This window comes from Athene noctua, chromosome 1 (assembly GCF_965140245.1).
Source record: "Athene noctua chromosome 1, bAthNoc1.hap1.1, whole genome shotgun sequence".
Classification (NCBI taxonomy): Eukaryota; Metazoa; Chordata; class Aves; order Strigiformes; family Strigidae; genus Athene; species Athene noctua.
Genome location: NC_134037.1, coordinates 47,088,847 through 47,100,313, shown reverse-complemented (window position 1 = coordinate 47,100,313; position 11,467 = coordinate 47,088,847).

Genomic DNA, 11,467 nt, shown 5'->3' with positions numbered 1-11,467 from the left:
CTTGTCATTAAAGTCAGATGTCCATGAGGTCTCTGAGAGCATTGCAGCTGCCAACACCAAACCTGGTTGTGGTCCCAGCCGCGGCCCCAGGCTGATTTTGGGTAGCTGGTGGTACATGGTCCTGGTCGGACAAAAGCTAGCTTGGGGATCCTCCATGCTGTCTGGCCCCTCCCAAAATAGAGCAGGGGGCCCTTTGACGGTCAGGGGAGGAGGCAGTGGGTGGGATGTGGGGAGGGTGCTGAGCGGTGGGTCGCCACAGGAGGACCCGGGCTGAACCTGCGGCCTGGCTAACGCTACTGTTTGGGGGCTGGGTGGCAGCTCTGCCCTGTGCCCCACCTGGAGCACAACCCCTCATCCTGGTGAGGAGATGGCGCTGTTCCTCCCGGTTACTTCACCATAAATGCTGCTGAAGGCTGAGTACTGCCTTTGTTTTTGTAGTGCTGCTTTAACAGAATGAGTAATTGGTCTGCTCCTCATTTGGCAAATGGGAGTTTAAAGCAAGCCCTGCATTTTCAGTAGAGTTAGATTTGAAGCAGTCTGGTTTTTCATGTGAATTGCAGTGTTTGACTGTGTAATGTTCTGTCATGTCAGAAGGGATTCATTTACCCCTGTCAGACTCATTGGCTTTGTCAGCAGAGCTTAGTGTTACCGGGTGGGGGAAACAGGCGCTAGGATGTATAGGTCCTACAGAAATCCTACAAATGTGGTGCTTGATTTAAAAACCAAACTGAACCCGATGTTTCAGATCTGGAGGACTGTTTCCATCCAATTATAACACTGCAAGTCACATGTTTTGATCTTTAAACCTTGGCAATGTCCCTCCAGATCTATATTTTCTTTGAAAAAAAAATTGCCTGAAATATTTCTGCAGCAACAGTTCAGACACAAATTTCCTTTTGTCAGTGATGTCTGCTCAAGTAATCATGACAGTTTCATACTGTTTTCATTGAAAGGGCTGTATCTGTCAGATACTAAGCCGTACAAAATATTGCCTGCTGGAAAAGTGTGTTATGTGCAGATTTATGCAGGGCAGCTCACCAAGTGAAATCTCTGTGGCAGGGGATGAATTCAAGTGCATCTTGTCCTTAGATGTTTGAATAAGAATTCGAATCTGTTTTCTGACAAGTAGCTATTTAGCCTAAGCCCTCCCCCATCCCCAAATACTGCAAAATTATGAATTAGGCATGTGATTGAAATAAAGCAAATTATGCTCTCTAAATGCAGAATTATGTTGGATGGCCCAGTAGCTGGCATATGGAAATGGATATACATAGCGTGGGTGCGAGTCATGCCTGTACATGCCAGTGGCGGTGATCTGGAGGAGTAGAAGTGTTTAAGCCCATGGGCCGAGAGGACTAGCGGTACCTTTGAATGACTGCAGTGGTTTTCAGCAGATGATTAGCACTACAGATGTTGGTGTATGCTGTGCTACGCTCCAGCTATTTCTTAGTGCTAGGTAGGCAGCGCAGGGGCTCCTTTCAGTAGCGGCCGCTCCGGTGAGGCTGTCAGGCGTTGTCATCCCACACCCATGCTGCAGTCGTCTGCATCCTGGTCATGAACGGCAAGGACAAGGATCTCTTTGGGTTTGACCATTGCAGCGAGTACAGTTTTGAGCTCAGAGGTGAATGTGGGCTCTCATGTCCGGCTGGTGCCCTGTTGAGGCAGGTGTTCCCCTGTACCGCATGGGTTTCTGTTGGGAGGGGGGATTTAATTTTCAGGCCAGTGACCATGAGACTTTACAGCTTTGCCTTAGTGGAGAAAAGCATTCCAACATGAATCAGCTCTGTCTTGGTGGTTTTGGGCAATCTTCTCTTTGGCCATTGGGGAGGGTTTCTCTTGCCTTCCTTCCCTGTGGAAGTACCCTCAGTGCTTCTCAGCAAAGGTTTATGCAGCACCCTGAGGAGCTGGAAGAGAAATGGGATTTCTGTGTACAGCACAGGAATCTCAGTCAATGAAAACATGCAGTGTGTCACTAGAGTGCTAAACTCTTGGTATCATGTACTGGTTGCCCCACTGCCAGATTTTTAAGGCCAGAGGAGATTGTTATAGGCCTTTAGTCTGACTCATGCATAAAAAGGACTGTAGGATTTCATCTAATGATTTCCAAATGCAGCTCAACAAACTAAAGCTGAAATGGAGGATATGCTTCCAAAAGGCATTCAACTTTTGCAGAACAAATAAAATCCTGTCCCCTTTGAAGTCACTGACAAAAGTGCCATTTGCTTCAGCGGGTCTAGAGTTCCTGACCGAGCTTCCAAGTGACCCAAAATTTACTGCTTGTCTTATTACTCTGTCTAATTATCCTCACCTAAAAATTTGCTTTTTTTGGGGCTATAAGGTAAACAAGATGTGACCGCTGTTTTTTTAAACCAAAAAAAGTGCTTTTTTTAAGCTTCAGTGGTTGTGTTGATATTCTCACTGGGCACTATGTTTGCGTGTGTTCTTCTCTCATTTCTTAGTTTGTTCTTATGACTAATCTTTCCTTGAATGTACAGGTTTTTATTTTTCAGGATACTTGAAGAATGCAAGTCCCAAAGTTTTAATCATAGGGGTGTGCAATCCAGCAAGAATAAAGTATGTGTAGATGGGTGTGGGAAGGGATATATCCAGCTAGCTGCAGTGTATGAGGTTTAACTAACAAAATGAAGCCACACATTGCTAAATGAGGACTCTAATATTGTAGCTGCTTTATGTTGTTTGTCTATGAACTCACATGAGACATACATTATTTTAGAACTGTTATTACTACTAGTTTATAAAGCCATATTTAAAATTGTACACTTAATTGTAACATAACTTTAAACTGTGCACTGTGTTGATCCATGTATATATATACGAAAATCTGTATATTTTGTCTTTATGCTGTATGTCATTGGTGTGTAAATTACAATGGATCTAAAATACCTTTCTGTTTCATGTCCTTATTCTGAACATGTCTGTGCTTTCTGTAGAGCCGTGAACTAAGCGTTCTCTGCAGTGTGGGAGTGCATGAAGCTTTAATGGCCGGTGAGTTAAACCCTCATCTCCCCAGGCAAATACCAGCATGTGGATGGGGCCACTCTGTCACTGTTCATCTGTCCCCTTGACACTGCAGGAGGAATTTCAGGGGCCAGCACAAGAGGAAGGATTGCACTTAGACTTGGGCATGAGGAGGGATCCCCGCTCCCCCCTCTCTCTCTGTTTTGTCACTGCTGCTACCAGTGTGAAAATAAATAAATGTGAGAAGGAAACTAGTCAGGAGTGCATAAGCTCTAAGGTCTTCAACCAAAGCACTGTTCTGGCTAGTTTCATTGTATGGTAATACTCTGGACACTTTTCAGCAAGTGTGCATCCTTAGCCAGAGAGCATGCTGCCTTGAACGCAACATAGGGACTGTGTGGCAGGAGATGTGACCTTGCTGGAAGAAATACAGGGGAACAGTGTGCAGGTGATAAAGGTGCAAGACTATACACACAGGTGCCTTCAGACCTCCCAGAGGCTTGACATCAAGTCCCACTTGGTAAGTGATGATGTCAGCGTTGCAGGTGCACTTCACCTGTGTTGGGGTTTATCCCCAGCTGGCAACTAAGCCCCATGCAGCTGCTTGCTCACTCCCCCCAGGTTGGATGTGAAAGAGGAATCATAAAAGAGAAAACTGGTGGGTTGAGATAAAGACAGTTTAATAGGTAAAGCAAAACAAGGAATTCCTTCCCTGCTTCCCATCAGCAGGCAGGTGTTCAGCCATCTCCAGGAAAGCAGGGCTCCATCATGTGTAATGGTTACATGGGAAGAAAATGCCATAGTCCAAACGTACCCCGCTTCCTTTCTTCTTCCCCCAGCTTTGTATGCTGATCATGATGCCATGTGGTATGGGATATCCTTTTGGTCAGCGTTCTGGCTGTGTCCCCTCCCAATTTCTTGTGCACCCCCAGCATCCTTGCTCACGGGGCCACATGAGAAGCTGAAAAGTCCTTGAGTTAGTATAAGCACTGCTCAGCAGCAACTAAACATTAGTGTGTTACCAACATTATTCTCATCCTAAATCCAAAACACCGTGCTATACCAGCTACTAGGAAGAAAAAAAACCTAGCCCAGCCAAAGCCATCACAGCCTACCTGAACACTTAAACCACAGTTGAGTCAGGCCAAACCCTGAAGTACCATTCTGAATAGACTTTTAGCTCCTTTCATTGCCTTACAGTTTTATGGCCAGTGAGGTTGATGTTCATAGTCTTTCTCCATGAAGGCTAGAAATGTCAATGTATTTAATAAACACAAAGGTCAGTAACTTGTACCTAGGTTGAAATACAGGATTTGAATCATTAAATGCTGCAAGCTCAGAAGAGCTGGCAGCCAAAACAGAGCCCTATCAAGCTCAGGTCTCTCTTTGTTACAGTGAGCTTCTGTCTTAGTGAAACACAAACTCTTTATCCCCCAGTCCAAAAAACTTTAAATTATGTCATATGATAAATACTTTGGACGTTATGAGGTTGTTCTGGGCTATGCAGGCACATGCAGCAGCTTACTGCAGCCTTGATGTCAGGAATTTGGTGAATCAGCATAACTGGTGGTAAGCCTGATCCTTACTTCAGAGAGCACTGCTGGAAAGATAAGTGCACCCATGCTTTCCGTGTGAGGAGAGGAGACGGAGGCAAGTGGTCTGCGAGTGCCTCAGGGCAGCACCCTTAAGGGGAACTGCACAGCTAAGTTCCCTGAACAGCTTATTTAGTCATTGGCCAGATCGTGGTTGGGAATACTCATTTTCCAGTGAAATTGTTAGTAACAGCTGATTAGAAGTATTTATGCCAGCCCTGTCCCCACTCTGATGTCTGTTACGAGGCTGGGGTTCAGTTGGCCAAGGTAGGTGCCCAATATCTCCTGAGATGCCTTGGGACACGTGGGGGACCTGTGCAGGGCTGGCTGGCAGGACCCAGGGGAGACCTGAAACCAGGAGTGGCAGCCAGAGGCCAGGCAGGCAATCTTACAGCATCTGAAATGATGGCTAACCACTTGTGTTCAGGTGACTGAATCCCACCCTGGATAACCACTTTAAAAGGAAAATGAAAGGAAGTGGTGGTGTTGGTGTTGCAACTAATAATGTTTATATCATGGTAGAGCCCAACTGATCAGCATGAGTCCTTTCTTCAGAGGCTCAGATTGCCTACCATGAGGTTTACAATCCCAGAAACAAAGTGATGCAACAAGAGTGAGAAGAGAAAGACAGTATCTTGTTTCAATATTTGGCTCTGGATTTGGCCAAGTACATTTAATTTTATATTAAGGCCTCTCTAGGCATCTATAGGTATCTACATTGTCGTAATCTGTGGAGATCTGCTTTGAGTGGTCTGTGCAACCTAGATGTTCCTCAGTGGAGCAGAAATACCTGCTTTCAGGTGAGCTGAACTGCTCCCACTGTGCTGACTGCACGGCCCAGAGCTCTGTGGGTGACAGTGGAAGCTGAACTTTTAGGTCATGAGTGTACCCTACAATCAGACATCAAAATTAAAACCTCTTAATCCCAGGCTGAATTTCACCCTAAAACAGCTGTGTCTTTACGTGGAAGCTCAGCCATCACCTCTACTTTGATACCTTTTCTAGGAAATGATGTACTATTGCAGACAGCAGAAGTTGTTTAAGGAAACTTCAGGCTGTAACGCTGAGCACTCCACAGTTAGAAAATACCAGAGTTCAACTGCCCATGTAGTTCTAATGTCACTTCTTTTTGCATAAGTACTGAGTTGCAGATTTCAATTCTTTCACTATTTTTTTTTCCTTAAGACCTCTGCCTCATCTGGTGCAGGGGGTGAATTAATGATGAGCTAGTGGTGATTTCATTTAAACTGTGACCCCCAAGCCTTATTTACTGTGTAAAATTCAAGCCCTACAATGGAAACCAAATTATTAATTTCCCCATGAGCTTGTCTGTGGCAGTCATTACCATGGTTTCTGGGTGCTTCAAAAACACTAACAAGTTTATTTTCACAACATCCCTGTTGGGATGCAGTAATAGACAAGACTAGAAAGACTGAGTTGTCAAGAGCCTTGAAAGTAAGTGCAAGAAACTGGAATTTGATATAGGAAGAGCCAGTTGATGGATTCAAAGAAAGGAAAGATAAACAAGTAATAGGCATCAAAGATATTCTTGGCAGATGCACTTTATGTGGGTTAGAGGGTCTTAGAGAAGTGCTGATTACTCTAGGGTGGAAGTTGAGGGTCTAAAATAGAGCCTTGTTTGTCAGAACAGGAAGGAAATGATTTAAAGGAGAAATGTGACAGAGAAATAACATTTGGAGAGAGAAGGCATGGGCTGCCACCGGGCAGAGGCTCTTTTTCTGTCCTTCTTAGCAAAATCTTCAGCGGCTGGGGGTGTGCTGCCCTTATAGACAGTAGCGAAAGGAGATGAATTTTCTCTGCCCAGGTGTGAAGGCTTTGAGATAGGGCCCCGCTTTGCCATCATTTCAAAGACAACATTTGTTTGGGAGCCACCTGAAGCACAGTTATTATCTAATAAGCAGCTTTGATTTATCAACTACATCTACGCATAGAGAAATTGCCGTAATATCACATACAGTGATTCACTGTGACAAAGAAAACCATAATTATTCAGCGTGCAAACTTCACTGCATGCTAATGCGGCTCATGTTGGTGTGGCTTCTCGGCACCCTTTTAGCCTGTGAATACAGCATCACAGAAATAGCCAATGGTGCAGGGAAAGGTGATTGCTCCCAGGGGTATCCTAAGTGCTTGGAGGTGGAGCAATGTGCTCGCTGTCTCCTGGGAGACCCGAGGATGAGCAGAGGAAAGGTTCCCCCTACCTCAGCCTTTCTCTATGCCCAGCCCTATTTTGGGTCCTACTGCTGAAGATCATCAGTGATTCATTGTCACATAATGATTCAGGAGGGGAAAATGCGAAGGTTTGCTGATGAAGAAAGCATCACCGTGAAAGCAGTTGGTTCCCAAAAGTGTGCATATTTTACTCCTGAAAAAGCAGGGGATGAAGTTTGTGCCTCCTTTCTCCTGATTTGTGCAAGTTGTGAACAGCCCATGCTTTTCCTCTTGCAGATCCAGAAAACTTCCCTGTAATATTTCAGCTCTAAAGTACAGTTACATATTTTAAAGGTGGGACTGTAGCTGTTCTGCCTTCTCAGTCCCATCTGAGTAGTAAATATTCTCCCAGCTATCTTCTGAAAGCCAATGCCAGCCCTGCTATTCCCATTAAAATAATTCAAAAGATTACTTTTACTTTAATGTACATGTCCTAACAAATGAGAGTTTGGAAGTGCCTGGATTTCACTGTAGCTCATAATCAGCTACCAAAACTTTGCACAATACCAAGGGCTTGTAAAGTTTGAGGATGATATGTAGAATTTCTAGCTGCTCTAACTATTGTTAATTTATTTGCTTTCTGCTGTGAGGCCAAAAGCAAACCTTGGCCAAAGAAGGGAAAAAAGTAACTAAATCTGATACACCATTTATATAGCTATGGATAAATCTGGAACCCACCTGGGGAATCAGAGTGAATAGCAATCTTTTTAGAGTCTGCTTAATGAAGTGGTTCAAAATATCAAATCCCTTAGATAAGTTGTTAAGTCTTTAGTCTTTTATCTAAAGCCATGAAAATATTAGTACTTTTACAATGAGCTTAAAAATACAACAAAAATGAATGGTACAGTTGCTAACTAATCTCTCTGTGGTTTTGGAGATGGCTAACAAGATGGATAAAAGTCAAGTACTTAGTAATGATTTGCCTTGTTTATTATTATATATATTTTTAATCCATAGATTTCAGAGAGCATGCATTGCCTGAGCCAGACAGTGGCAGGCAAATGTCAGAAAGGACGATGGATGTGATACATGCCTGAAAATAGCCGCAGCTGGTGGGGAAAAAAGACCAGGCATTTAAACAAACGGGGTACACCAGAAGCTTTTGGTAGGAAGAGGATACAGAAGACAAGCAATCATTTTACACATGTAAACCTAATGGTTGTTACGTGAATTTTAAAACTTGAGGGAGAGGGATGAGATCTGCAGGAGGATATCTCTGTCATAGTTAACACTACAGTAGAGGTCCAGTGGCTGCAGTGGGCGGGTTCCCATTCACAAAGTCTGAAACAGCTTGCTTTATTGCAAAGATGGTTCGGTCCATCTCAAAGTAGCTGATGCTGGCAAAGAGGCCAGGTAGATTTTGTGATAAACTTTTACCAGTCTAAAAGCAGACTTCTAGGCTTGGTGGCATCTTGAAGGCTTCAGAATAGCTTCTATAAGATTATTTTAAAATTAAGCATGCTAGTAATGTGGGAAACTTTTGGGTTTCCTGCTGCTGTTTGAGGTTTCTTTTTAGCATGAGTAGTAAACATTAGTAGATTCTGTGACAATTTTTATTAGCACAAATATAAGTGCATATTTATTGAATTCTAAGTCAGGAAGAGGTTGGTTCATCATCTAAATTCAACAGTTTCTCAGCTCTACAATCTTGTATTCTACTGTTTTTTTGTGGCCAAGGATTTGTGAAGAGGAAGAAACTGGGGTGAGGAAGGAAATGACAAATAAAATACTTAATAAAATACATGTTTATATAATCATAATTTGCACAGCCCTGATTACAAACATCTATGGTTAAATTTCACTGATGCCAAAACATGGCTGGAATGACTTGGAGGAGACACAAGTCATTCATTTTGGCTTGAGTACTTCCCTGCAGCCTGCTAAATGCTGCCCTCTGGGACAGCCTTTCTGTACACACCATGCCACTCAACAAGGCAAAAAATGTTGAAGCAGAACAAGTTGTCCTGAAATGTTTCTGTGACAAATCTTACTAAACTTTCCTATTTCTATCCAGATTCAGGACAGAAGGATGCTTCAAAGTAAAAATAGTTTTAGGGAAACAGGTTTGAAACAGCCCTGGCCAGGGCAGCAGCTTCACACCATGCCCCTTATCTGATTCCCTGCTGCTGGGAGCCACCAGGGCCAGTTATTAATTGCACATCCCCAAACTTCTGTGCTGGGGTTAAAATGACAACCTAGGCGTCAGTCACCCTGATTTTGATCTGGCATAACAATGCCCCGAATAAGGAAAGGCCCAACGAAGTCCCTGTTTAGCTGGTTTTTCATTCTCACTCTGTGTGTAATCTCTGTCAAACAGAAGTGCCATTTTTAACTGTAATCTGAGCCTATTTGCCTCCGTACTGGAGTTGAGGGTAACTCATGTCATCAGGCCACTGCAAACATAAGCAAATGAAGCTTTGTTAGGTAAGTAAATATTTTTTCTCTTTGACATGTGAATGAAATGAAATAGATATGAGTGATTGACTGACACCAGAGATGTCAGACCCCTCAGATGCCCCCCTCCTGGCCTAGTTTAGTCAGCATTTTGTTCCATAAGTATTCAAAATATCATTATTTTTTGTTTATCCAGAACTCTAAATGAGAGAACGATGTTTATAATTTGAAGTGCTGATCCTTCCCCTCCTTTAACCTCCCCATCCTAAGCAGGGTATAGTCAGCTAGTTTAACATTCAAGCCAAGTGAATCATGCCACGAGCTTTCAGTGACACAATTACATCATCTAATGCAGATATACCAAGTTTCTAAAACATCTAGTCTTCCCTACTTAGTACTTCATCTTTTAGCAGCCACATATAAAGAAGCAGAAACAAATCATCCACTTTGCATTCAGCAAAACATCTTTGTGGAGAACTGAAGTTTGGCTTCTACCTTCTTTGCCTTCAGCTTGTTTCTGCAGTTCAGTCTCCTCCTGGTTGTTCTGACGAGTCTCCAGCAGAGCCGGCTGCTCCCGCACGCGATGTTGTGCACCCTCCTGTTCGTGCAGTCTGCCATCTCACCAGGAGAGAATCCAGCAGCGGATGTTTCGACCATAAATATTCCTGTTTTCTTTCCTGGGCAAAATTGAAAGACAGTCTCTGAAGAGATCTTCTGGAATAAGCTGCAGAAAAGACTGACATCTTTGTGCAAGGGGTTGCCCATGTAGTACTCTTATTGTATTAGTTTTGTATTGTTACGAGAAGAGAGACACGTGATGTCCTATCCAATCTTGCTGTATTTATACATTGGGGAAACATACATAATTCTGTTGCTTGTGCCCCTTTCTTCTCCTTTTGCAGAATCCTCTTTGGTGATCACTTGGTGTCAGCTGCAGTGAAGATCTCTGTTGCGTCCTGAATCATTCCACTGCAGACACCTCATTCTGTGCTTGCCTTGATGGATACGTGGTGGTAGTGCGGCATTGCCGGCACGTTCGGATGACTCCTGGATCCCCCTGTGGTGACAAATCTGCCTCCTTAGTTTCTCTTGTTACCAGTTCCTGGCTACCTACTCTTCCTTTTGTGGTGTCTGGACGTAGCTGTACTTGCTTTCTGGAGGTTCTATGTTGTACTGAAACAAATGACTTCCAGGCTTCAGACATCTCTTCTGTGTTCTGCTGGAGAGGAAACCAGGGCCCGCCCTTCCTCCTTCTGTTGGCTACTTACTGTGGAGCCATATTTAAATAGAAAGACTTGTACATTCTTCAAAATTCCCTTCCCATCCCCTTGCTTAGGGGTTTTCTCACAGCAATAGGGTGGCCATGGTGGGTTTGGGCAGTACAGGACATCCCTCCACTGTATTCCCTTGTTGCTGCATGGGGCAGCTGCCTGCCACTCTGCCCTGGCTGGGGCATCTGCAGGAGAGAAGCTGGCCCTTCATTATCTCATCTGCACTGACACTGCCTCTGTCCGCAACTTGTCCTTCATCTGACCTTCAGCACTCACCTGTGTGGTGGCAGCACATCTTCCCATTATTTTCATAGAAACATAACACATCTGCGCAGTGTTGGCAGTGTGGAAGTAATTTAGGAATTTGTAAATTACTGATTGGGAAAAGTGGGAAACAGCTCATGTGAACAGCAGAAACTTTGAAAAATGTAGTCAATTTTTGATTTACTATTGTTGAACATCTCTTAAACGTCAATCATATACGTGCGACAACAAATACACCACATACCAAAAATGTTGCTGGATCAAAAGCCACAAAATAACCATTCCAATGCACTCAACAATCCCAATACTGCCCCTTTGGCAATGTTATGGGAAAATGAGTAAGACTTTGTAGTGCTATCTGCACTTGATCCAAGAATTTTTCAGGGACTTGTACGTTGTATTAAGGAAAAATACAGGGTTAACCTCAGAGAATACTATTATAGCAAGAGTTTTTATTGAATTTGTTACAACAACTCATGTTTTATCTAAAAATTGTAGAGAACTTTGAATACATTATACTTTCCCGTGGCTTTTAAATTGTACACATAACATGCCTCCTGGGTTTTTTATTAATATTTTACCACTATTTAAGTTTAAAATATCCTTCACCCAACAGCCGAGCATTAGGTGCTGGGGAAAGACAACATAAAGACAATCGACTAATTCGGCAAATGGATTTGAAGATGAGGCCCTCCTCTGCTGCGAAGTGCTTTGGAGGTGCTTTACACGCAGCCA